General features: G+C 38.8%; 1 protein-coding gene across 2 annotated transcripts in view; it reads right to left on the bottom strand.

Moving 5' to 3' along the window:
• Pkn (serine/threonine-protein kinase N) overlaps positions 1 to 18241 on the bottom strand; it is a 308319-nt gene that overhangs the window by 256841 nt on the left and 33237 nt on the right. The gene's annotated exons all lie outside the window — the stretch shown is intronic.

Raw genomic sequence — 18241 nt, forward strand, 5'->3', positions numbered from 1 at the left:
GTCTTTACTATTGACTTTGCATCGGGGGTCAAAGTCAGGCAAACAGTGCCTATTTGTCTCGTACTTTCATTAAGCCTGCCCACTGGTCCTCTTGTATAATTATGACCTCATAGTTAAAATTTATGAAATGTATAGAATTCCTGTATAGGAAACTACATGCCCATCATCAGTGTTAGGTGAAGGCAGGAAACTGGTATCCATCTGGCAACTCTGTCACCTGCAGCACACATTATATCGATGAAGATTGTAGAACTGGAATCACAAAATTATATCTAAAATCAGGAAGTGTATAGTCAGTGTTCCATAACTAACTCCGTCACCTGCAGCACACATTATATCGATGAAGATTGTAGAACTGGAATCACAAAATTATATCTAAAATCAGGAAGTGTATAGTCAGTGTTCCATAACTAGCCTAAAAAAAAAAAAAAAAAAAAAAAAAAACCATGAGCAACCCAGGAGGCAGTTGAAACGAAGACATGAATGTCCTATTGTGATAAAGGAAAAACAAAAAAACAAAAGTACAGCGGAAATATTACTGTTAGTGTGTGCAATGGTAGTGATACAGAGATCAGAACTGATTATCGTACTCTTCTGGTTAGTAAGTGCAGGGAATCAGTAATTTAATACGTATAAATCGCAGGCACAGGCATAAACTGATATTCTTGTGGGCTACTGTAGAGAAACTGAAAAGGCCAACACTGTGAGGTTCATGAAAAGTTCAAGAATATGATTTTTTTAAAAACTGCTTCCAAAGATAACTACGTGAAGGCGATTTGCCTTCAAGAACAGTTATGTGCCTTCAGGAGAATTTTTTTTTTTTGCTAGGGGCTTTACGTCGCTCCGACACAGATAGGTCTTATGGCGACGATGGGATAGGAAAGGCCTAAGAGTTGGAAGGAAGCGGCCGTGGCCTTAATTAAGGTACAGCCCCAGCATTTGCCTGGTGTGAAAATGGGAAACCACGGAAAACCATCTTCAGGGCTGCCGATAGTGGATTCGAACCTACTATCTCCCGGATGCAAGCTCACAGCCGCGCGCCTCAACGCGCACGGCCAACTCGCCCGGTTTCAGGAGAATTAAGAACAGGTGGAGTGAAATAGCCATCAGATACTGTGTTTCATGGCAAAACAAATCTCCATCTGCATATGAGTTCATCCGAAATGTGACTCTGTTCACACTTTCCAGCAAATCAACCCTGAAGCACTATGTTGGCACCTGTTAAATTAAATTGAAATAACAAATAACGTAGTTCAACCTATTCAATACAAGTAAATAAGAAATGTAGTGTTACATTCTTATTTAATTATAAGTGGAAGCGGTACCGGTTTCGACCCCAATCTAGGTCATCATCAGCCTAATAAAAATACAAAAACAATGCATAGGAAAACAAGAAATTAAAGGATGAGTCTTTCACAAAAACAGCTGAAGAAGCAATATAAGATAATGGGGATTAGCACTGTGCGATTTTAAATCGTAAAATCTAGAAGTAGTAGAAGGTCAGTCACTTATATGAAGTAAGGCGCAATCTTTTGAAGAGTAGCACAACACACGCAAAGTTCGGCACTGTGTCCCAAAATGTTTACGAGAAGAGGTGAACAGTTAAGTGAGCCAGCCTGCATATACTATCAGGCACAAAGTCACAACACAATTTAATAAATATGAAGTCCCAAAATTGTGTAGAAGTCGAAGACGAGTCGCTTGATTGAAGCAAAATGTTTGGACAGACACCTACAATGATATCATCTTTTTATGACTTGTAAGAGCAATCAGGATCCTTTTTTTTTCACCATACAGGTTTGAGTTTGAGGCTGATGATGCCCTTAATATGGGCGAAACATGTCCCTTAACATTTTGTAATAATATTTAATTTCTAAAAAGATCTCTTTGTATTGAATAGGTGGATATTAAAAAAAATAATAATAACACTTGTAACATACTTTGTATTTACATACTCAATGTCCGGCACTATGCTTTCAAATGCCGACGAAACTCGGTGAATAGCTTAATGATCCAGCCTGCAATTGTTTCGGTTGCGAAAATGTATAAAATACAATTTAATATAATTTAATTTAATTGAAGTATGTAACTAGGATTTTGTAGATTCTTTAGAACAGTTGACGTAAAAAAACAACTGTGAAGAGAGAAATGGTAAAAAGCGTAATACCGGAAACACATATGCACAGTGCGCTACTTTTTGAAGATAAGAATTCAGGTTGTAATTGAAGTAGTCCAAGGCAGCGCAAGGCATGAGTTTAAATTTGAATGTTGCAAAGACCCAAAATGCAGGTGACACTATAGTATACTAGTATACAGTTCAATTAGGAAAGTAGGGTTTGTTTTTGTTTTCGAGAGGAGAGGTGAAAAGAAAAGATAGGATAAGTTAATAAAGGAGGAGGATTAGTAGATAAGAGAAGATTAAAAGGATTGGAAGTTAAAAGAGAATTGGAAACGACAGGATAGGGAAATAAAGGAGGGGTAGTTTAAGGTGGATTAGGAGGGTGGGTAATTGGAGGTAGAAAACATGGGTAGGAACCATTGCTTACGCTATTATACAAGGCTGGGAAATGAGCCATGAGAAGTGGGGTCACGGAATTTAGTTTTCACTTCTCCCGCTAGGATCGCCTTTCTTAGACACAAGTTTTAAATGTCTTCCAATGTTCAGCATGGATTTTGTGACAAGTGCTCGTGGAAATTCGCTAATATACAGCCAATTATAATACTTACGGAGAACCACGTGTTTTGAATATTGCTCGTGATCCATCTTTGTTATACCGGTAGTGCAAATAATCCCATCAATATGATATTAACGTGTCCTGTTGGCAAATTATTTACATCAGTATCCTGAGGTTATGAGTCGTCGTACTATGGACCCACAATCAACACGAATTTATACATATTTACAATGGTGTTTTAAAGTGTTTGGGAAATATATAGTCAGTTTATACTCACGTAAAAGCTGTTACTTAAAATGTAGTATTTGTAATGGGTCACCAGTTCAGAGTCACCATCACTGCCTAGCCTAACTTAACTTGAACACTTTTCCGTTCAAAGGTTTTCGGTCCAGATACGGGATATTTTGGCACTTTGATGAAACATTCCTTGCAATATTGTCCAACAAAGGCTTGAGTAATTTCTGCAGCAACAATAGTGGCGTGGCAATGTTTCGTTACTGCAGGTCCTGCACATGAGTTCCCTTAAAAACCTGTTTTTCAGGTAGTGGGTACAGATCGGTAGATAGCGTTTTCTTTGGAGATAGTGTACTACTTCAATAACGAAATCGTAACACATTTGTATCATAGCCCTAAAGAAAGCGTTAGGGTACCTTAACCCTCCCCTGCCTTGAAAACGGATTAAGCATACTGCAGGACTATCAGTTGCAGGTAAGGATATTATCTGTATACAACTGTCACGGCTAATTTCTTCTTCTGCTACATGTATCAAATATCCAGCTGTCATCGCCAGTGAAATTGATGACAGAGTAACTACAGATTCTGAAAACAGAAAAAAGTAATTAACACTGCCGAGTTAAGGATTGAATCATTTGTAAGCACTTTTAAAAACGTTTGTTAAATTAGCCTGTAGATGACCTGTTGGACAGTAATATGCAGACCTTTATAGTGTTCTCCCTGAATTTACAATTTTGTTTACAAAAAGCCTGAATCTGCTCAATCAAGAAATTTGCTTTTAAATCACCTTGTTCAGCTAGTCCTGTAATTTTATTTAGTTGACTGTCAAGTCCATGTTTATTTTTTTTATTTTTGAGTTGATGCACCCTTTCTTTTAAAGTTGTAATAATATGTTTCTGCTTTGCTATAAGTGCTCTTTGTTTCCTACATTTCCTGGCTAGTCTTTGCACTTTCAAACCTAATTTAGTGCAGTATAGTTTATGTTTAATAGAACACTGTGTGGCTGTGGTTTTATATAATGGTTCACTGATAAGTACAGGTGGAGGGTCATTCTCTTCACTGGCTGTAGATGTGCTTGGTTCCACATGAAGTTCAATTTTCTTGTAGGGTTTAGCTTCATTTCCCACTTATAAAGCCTTCCTCTTAAGTGGTCTTCCTGTATGTGTTTGTGTTCGGGAAAGTCTTGAAATACGGATGGAATGACGTTCGGAAGTAAGATTTTTAGTGCTGTGCTCACACTGTAATCTGAGTCCTTAAAATGCCTACTGCAAACAGTGGAATGTACACTAGGTTCCCACAGAGATCCCAGTCTATTTCCCTGAGCAAACAGTGGAATGTACACTAGGTTCCCACAGAGATCCCAGTCTATTTCCCTGACGAGAAATTGCCAAACACTATTTGGTTTTCAGTTTCTCGTCTTTCGAAAATCTATGAAATGAAATACCACACCCTTTGGAGATCTTTGATTTGCAATAAGAAACACTGCAGTACACCATGTTTTTTAAGTTTATCCGATGTTCATATTACGTAAATACGGTGATTAATTTAAATCACTCAATTATAATCACCTGCACTAGCACAAGAAAGCTCATAAAATACAAAAATACGCCTTGACACGCTCGTGAATATTTGAATGGGTACCTCGCCCGCGCAATTTTATGTCTAAGAAGAGCACACCTAGCGGCAAAACCATGCGTTTCGCAAGCCCGAGTGGCAACCAGTTTCATGACCAGCAAGGCCTTGTATTTCCCAGCCTTGTATAATAGCGTAAGCAACGGTAGGAACTGTGTAAGGCATGGAAAATTGAATTCGGGTTTAGAAATTTAGTATTTTTGAGAAGAAGAATTAGGTAATCAAATAGAATATTGGGTTTATCAGAAATGTCGTTTAAATTGAAATTAGGGTTGAAGTATTGGTCAAGGTGAATAAAACAATTTTCAGTAGTGTTTAGAAGGGGGCCTTTGTTAATGATTTAAAGTATTTTTATGTCTATTTCAATACTGGTGAAATTATGCTTGGAGTCTTGTATGTGTTGTCCTATAGCAGAGAATCTGTTGTATTTAATGGCGTTGATATGTTCGGAGTATCTCATGTTAAAGTTGCGGCCAGTTTGTCCGATGTACGAGGAGCTGCAGTTGTTACATTTGAATCTGTATACTCCAGATTTAGAAAAGGCATTATATTTATTTAGTGATTTAGAGTTGTGTAATATATCAAGATTTCTGTTATTGGTTCTAAAAGAAATTTTCATGTTGTGTTTTTTAAGAACATTAGTTATTTTATAAGCATCTTGAGTGAAAGTAAAAGTGGAAAATGCAGTGGGTTTGGTTTTGTGTTTTGATAACGTAGTTTTAGAACAAATATGCAGGTGTATGTATGTATGTACTAGATGTATATAGATTCCCGAAACATGTACTAGCCCCCTTTTTTATTACGTCTTTTTGTGTACAGGAATTTTAATTTGACTAGTCGATGAAGGGAATGTATATAGATTCCCGAAACATGTACTAGACTTATGTAAATAAATATAAATAATTAATATCTAGTACTGACTAGGCGGACCATCCACCTACATATTTGTTGTGATCAAGTCAATATGGATCAAATACCGGCCACTATGGTCAAGATTATTAATAACGTAGTTTTAGGACGGTGTATGAATTTGTTGATGATACGGTTTATGAAAGAGTTGTTAAAGCCATTGATTTAGCGATAGTACAGATGGTGTTCAATTAGTTATTTAAATCTTTTTTAGACATAGGGGTGTTGAAGGCACGAAAAATTAGGCTGTTATAAGTAGCACGTTTATGTGCTTGAGGGTGTGAAGAATCTTGCCGTATTGTGGTTGCTGTTTGGGTTGGTTTTCTGAAAATTTTGTAAGTTAAAGAAGAAGGATGTCTAGTTAAGTCTAGAAAATTACGAGTTTTGCTGTGTTCCGATTCCAAGAAGAAATAGTGTAGAGGCTGCGTTGGTTGATTCTTCGTTTAAGATTACTACTGTGTCATCGACATATATGGCCCAAAAGAGGATATTAGAGAAATTATTATTTTTATCTTTAAATGTTGGCACCTGTTCAAGAAAACATTACCGGGTATATATCTCAGAGACTATAAGAACAGCAAAATTTAGTTGGTGACGAACGAGCCTTCGGTTCTTTTATTATCAAAACTCACTACAACTTACATATTTAATTATGTAGGCCTATTGTACTTACAGATGCTAGTTAACATGTTCCTTTCTTCTGTCAATTGGGAAGATATTAGGAAAAAAAAAAAAAAAACTCTACATTCGCCTCAACATATTTTTACTTTGTCAATCATGATCATTGTATTTTAATTCCACTTCATCAGTATTTTTAATTTGTTTGTATAATGTAATAATTGAACTTCTACTGAGGATGGCCTTTAGACTAGGCCGGAACATGAATAGATATCGTCACATCTAATATACATGGTTGTTCTGTATTGAAAAGGAGGATCATATAAATATTTTCATTTGTAAAGTAAAAAGTGATAACCGTCAATACGGAATGAGATTTATAACATACAAATATTGTTTCAGCTCTTGTAAGGTCTTGTACAAAGCATTTTTAAATTTACCCCAGGGATAATAACCGCAGGTGAATAAATCAGAGGACTTGAGGGAACACAAATCCTTACTACTAACTCTATTTTGTGGAGACACTGCGAGTTTCTCTCGTGGAATTATTTGCAGTGTGAGCAAGGACAAAGGTCCTGCTGAAAAAACTATCCTCCCCGCTTGTTAATTATCTGGATTAGGGGTTCTGTATGATATTATATAAGTAACAGAAACAACTGTATATTCAACAAACAGAAAAAAAAAAATCTAATATTCTTTCACCACTGATGGCAAACCCACACACAGATTTTTATATAAGGAGGCACTTCCTGGACAAAGTCAGATTTAACAGCACTCCAGTAATGACAGTTTTGTGCACTCACATAAGCATGGAGGTGGAACCAGGTCTCATCCAAGAAAAATATTAAATGTGGGTCTATTTGTCCATTGTATCTCCAGTCTGCACTCACAGAATGTGTGCCTTTGTGCAGGGACATCTGGTTGAACAGCATGTGCCTAGCTGCACTGATGATGCTTTCAGACAACTTACCTCATTTATCAAACCTGTCTAGAGGTTGGCAAAGGCAGGATGTCAATTTAAATTAAGAGATTGATGTTTTCACAGCCCGTATTTGTAGACATGATAATAAGCTTTCGGGCTTATGTTTTGCAGAGAATGCTTCGCGCCTTCAGAAGGAGAAGAAGAAGTTGAAATAAAGTTGGACTGATCTTCAAAGCCATAAAATTGTGCATAATTCAGTTGAAAGAAACTCCTGGTGAGAAATTTAAAAGTCTCAATCTTCACCTTACTGGAGAATGGTCAGATATTCTTATCATTTCCAGCTTTTGAAGCGATTACAGTGCAGAAAGAAAGACCATATTGAGGCTCTTGGGTGCTTCTTGATTTCTACTCTATTAATATTGAAGTCTACAAACTATCATCATCGTCGACCAGCTCCAGTTGCCTGGGTGTGGAGAATAAGCGCTCTCCACTTCCACCTGTGCAGACAGACACATTCTTCAAGACATAGCCACCCCAACACTCGTACTTCTTAGTCTTGTTTTGTATGGTCGAACCCTCTCCTCCTTGACCAAGCTCATCGTCTCCTGCCTTTTACCTCTTTCTCGAAACACATTCTGGCTATTCTCTGTGGGCCCATTCTCTATAGGTGACAAAACTATCTTAATCTAGTTTCAACACTGACTTCCTTCAGCGGCTGTTCCACTTGCACTTGCCGTATTTCCTCATTTCTTATCTTGCTCCCTGTTTTCCTCAATTCAGTAATAAATGGAAACTGCTCCAAAAATTGTTTCACAAAAAAGATTATGACATCTCTTCGCTATAAAAAAACACATCATGCCGCATTGTAATAATAGCCAATACGGTAAATGTTATTACACTATTTCTTACAAAATAAAAAGCAGCATAGTGTCTGAGACTATGACAAGAACAAACACTTATTAAAATAACTGCATTAACAACTGATCACAACAGCTGAACTTATGCAAGCCACACTGATCTAACTCCTGAACAGTATAGCAATCACGACCATGGTAAACAAAAACATGATGCAACGCAATGGAGAAAAGAGAACAACAAATCTGAACATTGGATTATTCACTTTCAATTTTTTTTATTACTTGTTTAACATCGCACTAACACATCAAAGGTTTTAGGCGACGGAAGGATGGGAAAGGGCTAGGACTGAGAAGGAAGTGGCAGTAATTAATGTACAGCCAAAACATTTGCCTCGTGTGAAAATGGAAAACCACGCAAAACAATCTTTAGGGCTGCCGACTGAATGTGAACTCGCAGCACTTTCAGTTTAAAGCTGCCAGTAAAAACAGCATTTCTGGTCGCACATTAGATAATAAGAGACACACCTTCAGCTACTCATAGTGATCGGTAAGAGAAGGACATTCGCATTCACAATGATCCACAAAGTGCTTGTTTAAAGGGGCCTATGAGCTTAACATCTAGGTCATCAGACTGCGACCCCTAAATGAAGGGCCTTCAGTCACTGAAGCAACATCCTGAAATGGTGGGAGTTTCAAAACATATTTAGTCACCTGCCTAAATCGGGAGGCTTGGCAGGTATGAAAACCTGTTTTGAGGAATTGCTTGAAGCAGAACACAATTAATTATCTGTCGATTTATTTTGAAGGACAAACTCAACAGCAATTTGGGAAGAGGTGCAGACAACTTCGCCTCAAAGAAGAATCAACATACAGGCCTATCTGTCAAGCTAGAGGTGATCAATGAAAGCACTTTAAACATTTTTCTTGGCTGTAATGACAATGAAAACATGTCTTGTTTGTGATAATTACAATAAATATATTTTTATCATAGAGCAACTGTTTTAAAACTATCATTTTATTTTTTCTAAGTGCAGAAATGGAGGATAGAATTTTAATATTTACTGAACATTTTACAAATACCTCTTAAGGACCCGACCCCTCCCCCCCTCCAACAACTGCCTCATGGCACTTGGTTGGGAAAATATTTTGGGGAGAACACTTCCAACCATAAGGACTATGCAAACTGAATTTCTTTTCATCATTGAAGATCACAAATTTCCATTCTTCCTCTTAAGTCACATGCTCTCTAAACCACTTGATTCTCCGTATGTGTTGCAGTCATACAAGGCTGCTGCTTTTTTTTCTTTCTCTTCTCTCTTCAGTTTCAAAATGTTGTCTGATTGACCATCCTGTACAATTGAGATTTGTAGATATTGACAGTGGGACCTTGTGAGAGCTGACCCAGCATTGCTCCACCAACACTAGGCTTGCCCCCCTCCCCACAAAAAAAATTTTAGGTGCCGCCAATTCTGCTTGTTATTTTCTGGGAAGGCAATCCCTCTTGTTTGTAGGCTGTAATCTTTCCATTCTCCAAGTAAGACAATTATGACTTCCGATTGATATGACTTTGCCATATAACCTTCACGTGCACAAAATGTACAATAATACACCCTTAGCCAAGACATAACAGATATTGAAATATTATTCCTAAGGATGAAAGGGAGTAATCTTATGTCATGCCTTCCTGTTTACACAGCTTGAACGGTTTTATACTAGACTGTTTTTTTGCCAATACCCCACTGGAACACACAGGTTTTATCAATTTGATACACACCTTACTAATTATTCAACAGTTTATACTGCATGTTCTGCAGCCTTCTGTTCAATGTCATCTATGACAAACACAAAAGAAGTGAAGATTGAGAGAGATTATTAGAGACTGTGATGTAAAATTAACTCCTTAAACGTCTTTAGACGTTTTCGTACTGGGCGGTGACTGCAAACGACATCGCCATGGAGTCTACCGTATTAGTTAATACATTTTCCATGATATCATGCTGCGTATTGTATAGCTGTCACAGCCTCCTAAAATGAATTTGATCTGGCGCCTTGCATGATCCTCCCACGCAGCTGATTATGTCGAGAAGCATGGCTTCCAAAGGTGACACCGATCAGCTTGATTGTGCTGGTATGAGGGCGGTTTTTTTTTCAACCTCCGGAGGGTCATAAATGAAAGACAAGTGTACGTATCCAAATGAATTTATTACCAAATGTTAGGTACAAATGCGGTTACTTTTCAACATAATCACCATGAAGGTTGAGGCATTCCTCATACCTGTGGACAAGCTTTTAGATTCCCTCTGCACAGTATGTTGCCGCCAGTGAGTTCAGATAGGCCCGAACGTTGGCTTGAAGATCTTCATCCGCCTGGAACCTCTGCCCTCCCAGCCACCTTTTCAGTCCCGGGAAGAGGTGGAAGTCACTCGGCACTAAATCGGGACTGTACGGTGGGTGGTCAAAAACGTCCCACCGAAATTCCTCCTGCAGAAGTTGTTGGGTGACACGAGTACTGTGACGGCGTGCGTTATCATGAATGAAGAGGATTCCAGACGTAAGCATGCCTCGTCGTTTGTTCTGTGTGGCCCTCTGCAGTCGTCGTAAAGTCTGGCAATAAACAGCTGCATTGATCATAGACCCCCCTTCCATGAACTCAACAAGCAACACACCTTTCTGGTCCCAAAAGACTGTAGCCATCATCTTCCTTTCGTTGAAGGTTTTCTCAAACTTCTTCGGTTTGTTTGGTGAGTGCGTGTGCATCCATTGACGTGACTGTTGTTTTGTTTCGGTGGTGACGTACAAAACCCAAGTCTCATCGCCAGTCACAATTTTCTTCAACAAATCGCCACCTTCAGCCTCATAACGGGTAAGAAACGTCAACGCTGCTGCCACTCGGCAACTGTTATGGTCATCAGACATCTTCCGAACCCATCGGGCGCACAATTTCCTGTAGCGCAGGTGTTCTGTTAGGATCTTGTAAACAGATGACCTTGAAACTGCAGGAAATTTCTCACACAACTCGCTTACGGTAAACCTTCGGTTCTTGCGAACCTCTTGGTCAATTTCGTGAACAATCTCATCTGTAGCGACAGACTTGCGTCCTTGCCCCCCTTCATCGTGAACATCGGTCCGGGCTTCTTTGAACTTCCTGCACCATTCACACACAACACCATCACTCATAACGTTTGGACCGTATACTCGACTCATTCATCGATGAATGTCAGCTGTACTATTCCCTTCTGCTTGAAGGGAACTTATCGCACTACGCACCTCACATTTGGCGGGAGCGTCAATAGTAGCGGCTATGTTTCCGTGCCAATACTTCGGCTCACACTGGTGTGAGGAAGTTGGTTGTGACCACGGGTAGAGGGGAGGACTTGTGCAGTCAACTTCCATGCGCGAACAGTTCCCACAGCTTGTGTGGTTCTTTACCTGCGCAATCGGAGGTTGGGGGGGAAAAAAAAAAAAAAAAAAAAACCTTCGTATTTTGACAGTTCCAGAAGCAAAAAGGGTGATGATGAGGTATTTTCCTTAGCAAATGATGAGTGGATATACAGTAGAACTCCGCTATGGAGAGAATTCATAACAGCGAAAAATTTACCCTGTAACAGATTGTTGTTATATCCGATTTTTGTATAAAAGTCGGCAAAACCACCATACACATTAAGAACAGTATGAAATGGCAATCAGTTTGTTCAAAACTTGCATCTTCGCACATAATATTCACTCTACGGCTTACATGTTTGTTATTTTTCGAAATCTGATACTACGTTAAAGCGTACGTTTAATTTCATTCTGAAAAAATTATAGTACCGTATTTCACTTTTTCCTTCAAAAAATTTGAATCAGTTAAAAAGTGCTTTGTAAAATCATACGAATGCCTTTCTTATATAATACGCATTTTAGACTATTTTTAGACGCTGAACATTGGCTTTAGTTATGGCGTATTAATTTGCGGCTGCACAATTATTCTTCATTTCAGCGGGTTTAATAACCATTAACTTAAAATTGGCATCATAATATCGAAGAGAACCCGCTGAAAATTTGCCGGCAATACATATTCCACGCGTCTCTACAATATGACGATCCATCACGAAAACATTCTTGCTTACTATAAAACTGTTACTTTCACTCAGCGACAGATATAATTGCCAGCTTCGGCCAACTTCAACGGCTAGCGATGTATTGGCCTAATCGCGAACGTTGAAGGTCAATGAATGAGTATGCGCCGCGGTATCGCAATTCCGCTCGTGTTTTTTGTGCAGATACCTCACAATTTCATCTGCGACTTCTTTAAAGCGTCCACGTTGCTGACCACTGAATGCATTTTTTGTGCAGTACGCCTTTTTAAGCTATCCCTGTCTTCATGCTAACGAAGAATATTGGATTTAGTTAGGCCTATGCCGGATTTTCTTGCGGCTGCATGATTATTCTACATTTCCGAGTGTTTAATAACCATTAACTTAAAATTGGCATCATAATATAGACAAGCACCCGTTGAAAATTTACCGGCAATACCTGCTCCACGTATCTAACAGGGCGATCCATATTAAAATTATTCCTGCTATCTATAAAACTTAATTCTACTAAACATCAGGTACAGTAGACGCGTTATAACTCTGCTATTGAGTAGCCATGGCCTTTCTAAGAATTCAAAGACTCCTATTATTTGATGCCATTCTGCAGATTTGAGAAATGATTGTGTAGATGCTAATAGAATGTCCTTCTCTCTTCACTATTTCCCTAGATCAAGTGACGATACACATAGGCACTGTAGAACCGATCGCCTCGGCTAGCGATGTATAATAAAGAGGCGGTCGTATATCGTCAACGACTTTTGTGTTCAGGCGCGAGGGGGGGTTGAAAAGTAGCAGCGTGGCGAAGGCAACGAATGCAAGATGATCCTTGATTTTTCACGAGATTCTAAGAAAAAAACTGTCATCTTGGATTCAGAAAAGAAATGGCGTATGGCTTTTAGTGCCGGGAGTGTCCGAGGACAATTTCGGCTTGCAAGATGCAGGTCTTTTGATTTGACTCCCGTACATGACCTGCACGTTGTGATGAGGATGAAATGATGATGAAGACGACACATACACCCAGCCCCCTTGTCAGTGAAATTAACCGATTATGGTTAAAATTCCCGACCCTGCCGGGAATCAAACCCGGAGAAATACGGTATCACTCTACAGGCTTCTGTGGCAAATATTTCCGTTTTCTTATTAGACAGCGGCACCTAACCCAACTGTACATGTATCATGAAAACATATTTCAAACGTAAGTAGAGAAATGATAACCTTCTCACTAAAATTTACATGGGAATAGCCATTCCGAAATTTAACAAACGCGATCCTTTGCATACCTGCCAACCCTTCCAATTTACCCGGAAACTTTCCGGTTTTTAACTCTTCTTCAGATTTATTTTTACTTCTTCCTATTTTCGACCAATATAACCTCTAGTACGGCAAATACTCTTCCCCTAGGACAAAGGATGAAATCTTATGTGTTTGTGTAATTTACGAAACCTCATTTTCAAGCGTATTTATTTGATGCTTTATTTCACAAGTGTTTTGTCCGTCGCCTTCGTGCATCGTGTTTCCCGCTCACCACAGTAGCATGTGCACTTTATACAGCTGGAGAATAACGGCGGCAATCGTCCTGCAAGCAAGAGGTTAGCGTGCACTAACGACTCAGTTAATCGGGACGAAAGAATGAGTTTGTTATTGTGTTTTTCGTGCGCTGTTAACATCGTTTCTGTGCGTAGTTTCTTGGAGTTTTAGGCCATGTGTTTTTTTATTACATTTCTATGCTTTCCTGCTCAGTCGAAGTATGGGACATACGGAATTGTTTTGTATGTGGTAACTTGCGGATTTAAGTGCATAATTATAATGAGTTGAATGTTTTTAATGGGGTTGTGTTGGTGACAGAGTCTAGCATTTTCTCTTCTCGTTATAGCGAAAAAATAGAACAAATGTTAATCTCCAAGTGTTCAGAGATACCTATAAATTTCCGTACTACCGTATTTTCTCACGTAATTAACGCCCTTGCATATTTTACGCATCCCAATATTTTTGGTTCCAAAGTGGAGAAAAAGAAATGTTCACGTATTTGACGCACCTACAACTTCGAACATCCATCCCGCAGCTCTGAATGCGTATCGAAATAAAGGTCAACTACTCAAATAGCAGGCTTCCTATTGCGAAAGCGGGCATTCCACATACAGGGCAATGTGCTGTTATTAGCTGGCAGGAAATCCCACAGCGGTAGCCCAGAAGTGACTGGTGACGCCCTATTCCAGTCTGATACAAACATATTTTACGAGTGTTTCGGGTACGGGACATGCTGTAATTTCAAAATTGTTAGTACATCCACAGTATTTGAGTAATATTGCATCATACAAACTCGCAGTGATCGGTTACGCCAAAACATATGGGAATAGGGCAGCAGGCAGCAAGTATTCAGTGTCCAAATGAAACATGCGCTACCACGGTTACAGAAGTGCACTTCAAGCGGCCAACAAATCTCGCAAAGCATTTTGCGGACCAAAAAGCAGCAAGTTTCCGAAAGTAGAGGAGGATCTGCTTAAATGTATGATTTTGTTATGCAACGTTGGAAAAGCCGTTTCTCACGAAATGCTGTATTTTAAAGAATGAGAAATAGCCACTGCTGGCATTCCATTGTCTCGGATTTGAAGGTTAGCCGAGACTTGATTAATTTTATGAAGAGAAATGGACTTTCTCTTCGACGAAGAACAACATTATGCCACAAATTCGAACAATCGATAAGAAAGGAACATACAGTGTTATCGTACCCGCCACTGGAAGCACAAAACAATGAAGTACTGCAGAGAATGGCAGGGCATCAAAGGAGGGACCCTTAAACGAAAAAAAAAAAATGCCTAAAGCAAAATTTCTGCGAGTGATTCACGTTCGTATTCAAGAAAAAAAGGGTGAATAGACACATCACTCATGCAAGATTGGATATGAACGGTTTGGGGCAATATAGCAGGGTCCCTCCTTTGATGCCCGGCCCTTCTCGTGTTGGGCAGTTTTCTTTCTTTGCCGATATGTTGTTATGCATAAAATGTACTTTTATTAGTTCAGGTTTATTTCACATCAGGTCGTACTGTCAGCTCGTAATGGGAAGAATATTTTCCAGTGTCTGTACTTCAAACCCACGTGTCTAACTTACCTGATGTACCCTATTTGACTTTTCAGAAAAAATCTCACGCTGGAATTTTATGCCAAATAACGATAACCGCAAATGAGTTGAACAAATTGTGTTTATGTTATATTTGATGTATATTTTAAATGCAAATGAATTTTAAATAATTTGTAAATATCGGAATTCCTTGAATAATTTACGCATACGAAGTTTTCGCCTTATTTTTCGTCAAAAATGTGTGTTAATTACGCGAGAAAATACGGTATTATGCATTTTGCTGCGTGTGTCGGTGTGACAAATATTATTATTCGTATGTGTCATAAATGAGAATGATTAGGCACATTTTCTTGCAACCATTTAAATGTTACTGTATAGGCTTTTGGGCTTATGCCATGTCAAGAAAATAAGGTGAAATTCTTTACGTTTCACAGAGAACTGTTCTCTGTGTCATCAGAAGAAAATCTCAACTGTCCACGAGAAAGGCTTCTTAAACAATGACTTTTTGAAATTTAGACGTTATAATATAAGTAGAAATGGTACGTTCATTCGTCACCAGATGGCTCCCCGTACGTGGCACAGGGCACAACGCTAGCGTTCGAAGCGGAAGCTGACCGAACCATCAGAATCAGTCTAAGAGGGTCACATAACATGTGTACGTAACATATGACATAGACAGATGTTTCATTCCAGGTGTGTTTCCTGGACACGGCATAACCCCAAAAGCCTATACAGTATCATGTCTATAACTACGGGCCGTGAAAGCATCAATGGCAACATTTTTATGTTTTCTTAGTTTAAGATTTTAAATTGAATAGTCAATCCTCACTGTAACTGTAGATATGTATGCCCTTTATCCTGACCTTTTTTCACCTAGACCGTGGTGAATATGTGTGATGAAATCTAAGAATTTAAAAAATCTTCCTACTTCTGGTTTCTAAAAGTTGGCAGGTATGCCTCTGAAATCAGTAATGTACACTGCCATATCTAGAGGTGTATCACATTCTTACTTAATTTCAGTATATAACATTAAAATTAAGAGGCCCTTTACTTCAGCCTTTATTTTTAACAAGTTAACAACTGCTATCGGCCACATTCCCACGCATTTATTACAAAAACGTGTTATGCTCTTTCATTTGGAATTTCCTTTTGAGAACAGCAGTCGACGAGTATTACTAAGCTGTGCCTTCGAATGTCGACGAGAGATCTTGCAAATGCACATAGCGAGACACCTATACCGTACCGAAGATGATCGATCATATTTTGTGGCAAACATTTCAGTTTTACTTATTCAAACAGCGTCACCTAACGTAACTTAACCGTACTATATTTATCGTGAATGCATACGTATTTCTAGCGCCAGTAGAAAACACCCTTCTCGCTATAAATTTACATGATAATAGCCTTTCTGAAATGTAATAGACGCGAGACAATAGAAACTAACCTCTGAAATCAATGATGCACGCTGCCATATTTTGAGGTGTATTCCATCCTTATTTGCAGTATTTAGCATCAAAATTAGGCGATCGTTTTCTCAGTCTTTATTTTTAATGAGTTAACAATTGTTATCGGACACGTTATTTACGCATTTATTAAGCAAAAAGTTCTTTCATTTTGAATTTTCTTTACGGAACAGCAGTTCCTTCAAATGTCGACGAGAGAACTCGATAGTGGACATAGTGAGGAAATGATACCGAAGGTGACCGATTGCATGCAACATAATCGCTGGGGTGCATAAATATCGGTAACGGAAAAAAATCGCTCGTAATGACGGGTGCATCAGCGATAAGGCTCCCGCTGTAACCGAAGGATAATACATAGTTTAATATAGGAATTTTGAAGAAACCGGCAAAAATTGTTGTTATAGCGGGGCTCTTGTTATATGCCGTACATGCTATAGCGGACTTCTACCGAACATACTGAAGAGGACAGTGAAAGTGATCCTGAAAGTGAAGTGGTTCCAAATGAACCAAATGACAAGGAAGACGTTCAGAATACGACAGCCGCTTCAATTCGTTGCAAATGGTGCTCCAAGACCAGGATTTGCTTTTACAGGGGTAAATACAATAAATAAAGTTTTAGTGAGGTTCAGAGTTTAAAGTTTAAAGTTTTAAGTTTCCTATCTTAGGTTCAGAGTGTCTAAGAATACTTCAGCACGTCTGCCTACATCACACAGATAGCAATCTACAAAACGTGTAATCATCTTGATACAGAACCATGTAAATAACATTAATAACCCATTGTTGCAGTATAATTATCACTATTATATTAAACTAATTGTGTACACACTCTTTTGCAGGAAATACTTAAAAATCACAAAGTGGGGGGAAGAATGTAGCCAGGGCAGGTTACACATGTGGAGAACTTAGTACCCAATCAAGGGGTTAATAAATAATGACAGTTTACATTGTTGTTTCAATACTTTATCTCAAATTGAAGGTTTGAAAATGTCATTCTTTGCCAAAAGGACATACATACTACATGGCGACAATGGGATAGGGAAGAGCTACGAGTGGGAAGGAAACGGCCGTAGCCTTACAGCATGGTGTGAAAATGGGAAACCACAGAAAACTATCTTCAGGGCCCCCGACTCACAGCTCAGTTAAAGTTTTTTTGTCTTACTTGAAAAATGTATTTTTAATTAACTAGGTTCTCTCCAGATCTTGTTAAAATACAGTGCTCCCTAGCAACTATTCTCATTTAGCATATTCAGATGACTTTTCAAGTGCTTCTTAATATAATTTCATTAACCTGAGGTGACGACACTAGTTTTTTTTTTTCTTCTATTTGCTTTACGTCGCACCGACACAGATATGTCTTATGGCGACGATGGGATAGGAAAGGCCTAGGAATTGGAAGGAAGCGACTGTGGCCTTAAGTAAGGTACAGCCCCGGCATTTGCCTGGTGTGAAAATGGGAAACCACGGAAAACCATCTTCAGGGCTGCCGACAGTGGGGCTCGAACCCACAATCTCCCGATTACTGGATACTGGCCGCACTTAAGCGACTGCAGCTATCGAGCTCAGTACACACACATACACACACACACACACACACACACACACTAGTTCTTACCTGAATTGAAACTTCCATACTCAAAACAAGATTCATTCTACATTTTCTGTGTGATACAGTTGGTTTATAGGGCGTTTTCTTCACTCTTAATTTCAAATGTGAGACAAGTAATTTATAGAGTGAGACATGCTTCAACAATATAAATGAACAAACAATGTGCATTA

Source organism: Anabrus simplex, chromosome 1 (genome assembly GCF_040414725.1).
Source record: "Anabrus simplex isolate iqAnaSimp1 chromosome 1, ASM4041472v1, whole genome shotgun sequence".
Lineage (NCBI taxonomy): Eukaryota > Metazoa > Arthropoda > Insecta > Orthoptera > Tettigoniidae > Anabrus > Anabrus simplex.